Below are 3,175 nucleotides of genomic sequence, written 5' to 3' on the forward strand. Positions count from 1 at the left end.
GGGGCTGGGCCGGCCCCCGGGCCTCCCGACACAGCGTTTGGCGGAGCACCACGTCTCCTTTCCTCACGGCCCCCATGTCCCCCAGGGGGTGGGTAACCCCGTTCCTCAGCGGCGCCCGCCAGCGCCCCTGTTTGCTCCCTGGTCGGCCTGCGGTGAAAAGGCCGCCCGTGTTCCCCGCCCAGCGCCATTGGGGAGCTTATTAAATCTCATGGCACCTTAAAGCACACCCACCTCCGTGGTCTCCTCAGGTCCTGTCGGCTTCCTTCTCGCTAGCCAGCTTCCCGCCGCGGCGCTGGACGGTGAGCTCCCCCCCCGCCCCGGCGGTGCTACGATTTGACACAAGTAGAGTCGAGTGTCTTGTTCATCGTTTTCCCCAGGGATTTTTGTGCTGGGTGCTTCAGGGATGAAGGAGGTTACCTCAGTGTCTGTAGCGCTAGCGGTAGGCACACAGAAATTGGGGGGTTGGTACGCATACATTCATATTCCCTCGTGGTTCAGCTCATTGTTATTTAAATATGAAAAATTAATCAATTGCCTAAATCCCAGGAGGCTAAGAGTTTTTTGAGCGCGGCATAAAGGATTCATTTTAGTGTCTTTCTAATTGAAATTAAAGCACAGGAGTTGTAGAAGTGCGTAACAAATTCACCTCTCAGGTTATTGAATGAAAACGTTTTCTTTACAACATCCTTCCTTTAAAGGGGGTTTTTTACAACCTGATTTCTCTAGGAGAGCACAGCAATTATTGCTTTATATTTCCTCAATATGGTGTTGTGGAGTGTTACACCTTATTTTTATTCCCAACTTTTACCCCAAATGCCGAGTGTCTGCAGCTCTTGGGTGCTACGAAATAGGGCGTCTATCTGTGTGGAAGTGGTTTAGAGCAAGAGTTTCTATGTGAATGAATCATATGTTAATACATTGGGATTTTTTTTCCACAGATAATTATTTAAAATGTGTGTGTAAATGCACACACATGCATTGTGTTGGTACTATCACTGTATACTCAAAACAAATGTGATTTAAGACAAAACTTTTGTATATGGCCAGCTGACATTTTAGAATAGCAAAGTCAAAGTTGAGACAGTTTGTCTAGCACATAAATTGTTCAATCCAGAATTTCAGTTGACCTCTCAGTATGTTAGTTCAGTACATAACTGTGGGAGAATTAACGGGTAACTATCTGTTAGTCTGGACAGAAAAAAATTGTAAATAAGAGAGTGCGATAAATGATTAAATTGAAAACAGAATAGGAAATGAATTAAAGCAAAAGGTTTGAAAAACAGCTGTAAAGGAATGGTATTAGTTTAGACATATAATTAATATGTCACTATCACTGATAACCTTCATCCTCCATTAATTATACCCAGCTGTTTAGAATAGGCCCCAATATTGGTAAGATTTCGGTATGTGCTTAATTGTAGTGCAAAATCCCATCAAGTTTACTGGAACTATTTGTTTCGTGGCAGGAGAGTAAGCTTTGGATTGCAGGTTCCCTGGGGTAGAGAGCAAGTGTTCCTGTACCTTACAGGGCCCCTCATAGATTTAGATCTGATTTTACTTAAGGATGTGGACTCTGCTGTGAGAAAGCATTCTGAAAATAAAGAAGTGCAAAGTGGCACAAATGTGACAAAATTCCCCAAACGAGTTGGTGAGGTGTAGCTTACTGTCTCACCCTTAACTCTGCTTTCTGCTGACAGCTGCTTTTGAAAATGTATAATACATGAGATAGTGAATTACAGAAAAAAAATCTAGTTAAGCAAGGAAAGCTAGCAGTGTTCTCGCCTTCAAATGTGAGGAGAAAAGTAACCAACTCCTTTTAAAGGTGGGTCGGAGGAAGTAAATCAGAGAGCATGCAATGGTTTGCACAGCTGGTTGTCTTCAAGCAGTAGCTACCACAGAGAGCTGACCTGGTCCCATGAGTTGGCACGAATGGTTTTTAAGCATCAGACCTGATAAATGCTCCACAGCTCCATAACGCAAAGTGTGCAGCTCTACAGCCTCACTCTACCAGTTCACATGGGCTGAACGTTTTTTTGAAAGGGTAACTTTGTTCTGGTAAACTTTGTGTGGGATTAGGTACTGGCTTTCTCAGGCAATGCCAAACTGCGCGCTGGTGGAAGCTAAGGGAGTATTGTTACGTACTTTCTTTGTTCCTCTGCTTTCCTCCAGGCATCTATTTTTGGACACTGTCAAGCGTTAAAACGCTGAGCTGCATGGCCATCTAGTCTGAGCTACTGTAATCACTTCTATGTTCTTATCTGAAGTGTGACTTGAAAAGGGAGCCTATTTTGTGATATGTATCTGGAATATAAGGTTTTGCATAGTCAATTTGGCTCCAGTCCTATCGCCTGCAAATTTGTCCCTATCAGCTGTTAACTGGATGGGCATGCAGACGCTGTGGAGATTCAGATGAAGTGCCAGCTAGCTGTAAGAACGTGCTTTTCTCCTGTCTAGTTACTAGTACCTTAACTTTCTGTTTGAATATGGTAAAGCTTTATTTATTTTTTTACTTAAATTCTGTTTAGTTTGAGCTGTGATTTTCAGAGTAATACAGCAAACATAAACTTGCTCATTCCTCAGGGATTCCTGGAGCTAGAAAGGGTCCGCTTGATTTCTCTGAAGTGCTTTATATCCCACGTGATGTTGAGTTACATGGTTAACTGTCTGCAGATGTTTTCTCCTCCCAGTTGCAAGTCCCTTTTTCAAAGCTGGTGATGTTGAACATTGAATTATTGAGAAGAGCTGGAGTGTGCTACAAGATAGACTGGGGGGAGACACCCTAGATTCACCTATGCTCTTGTGACAGTATTCGAATAAAAAACAGACGCGGGCAAGGATTCATCTCCTTGAATCCACTTTATAATTGTTTGAAGAGAGATGTGACTTTGCCTCACACCAAAACCAGTGCTCCAGGAATTTCCTAGCCCACTCTTTGTCTCGCTACATGTTGAAAAAGACGTACACTGGGGTGAATGAGTCCTTCACTGCTGAGGGCAGAGTGCTGTGTTCCCTGTCAGACTCAGAATAACTGTGTATACTCAGAAGGACGTTAGAGGGAGAGAGCCTGGCATTTTCCTGGTTCAGGGTAAGCAGCAGCGCACCTCAGCTGGGCACCCAAGTTGAGGAGTGGTATGTGGTAGGCAGAGATTTCAGACTGGTGTTGGCATTGAGCTCT

General features: G+C 43.9%; 1 protein-coding gene and 1 long non-coding RNA gene across 2 annotated transcripts in view; one reads left to right on the plus strand and one right to left on the minus strand.

Moving 5' to 3' along the window:
• The window catches only part of NELFA (negative elongation factor complex member A), a 25,757-nt gene extending 25,446 nt beyond the window's left edge, over positions 1–311 (minus strand). Inside the window, exon 1 of the mRNA XM_035898658.1 lies at positions 232–311. The gene's annotated coding sequence lies outside the window, so the exon portion shown is untranslated. The remainder of the gene's footprint in view (positions 1–231) is intronic.
• The window catches only part of LOC118452743, a 9,861-nt gene continuing 6,910 nt past the window's right edge, over positions 225–3,175 (plus strand). Inside the window, exon 1 of the long non-coding RNA XR_004842565.1 lies at positions 225–299. This is a non-coding gene — a long non-coding RNA (uncharacterized LOC118452743). The remainder of the gene's footprint in view (positions 300–3,175) is intronic.

The sequence above is a fragment of the Egretta garzetta genome, unplaced genomic scaffold (genome assembly GCF_000687185.1).
Source record: "Egretta garzetta isolate BGI_Z169 unplaced genomic scaffold, ASM68718v1 scaffold107, whole genome shotgun sequence".
Lineage (NCBI taxonomy): Eukaryota > Metazoa > Chordata > Aves > Pelecaniformes > Ardeidae > Egretta > Egretta garzetta.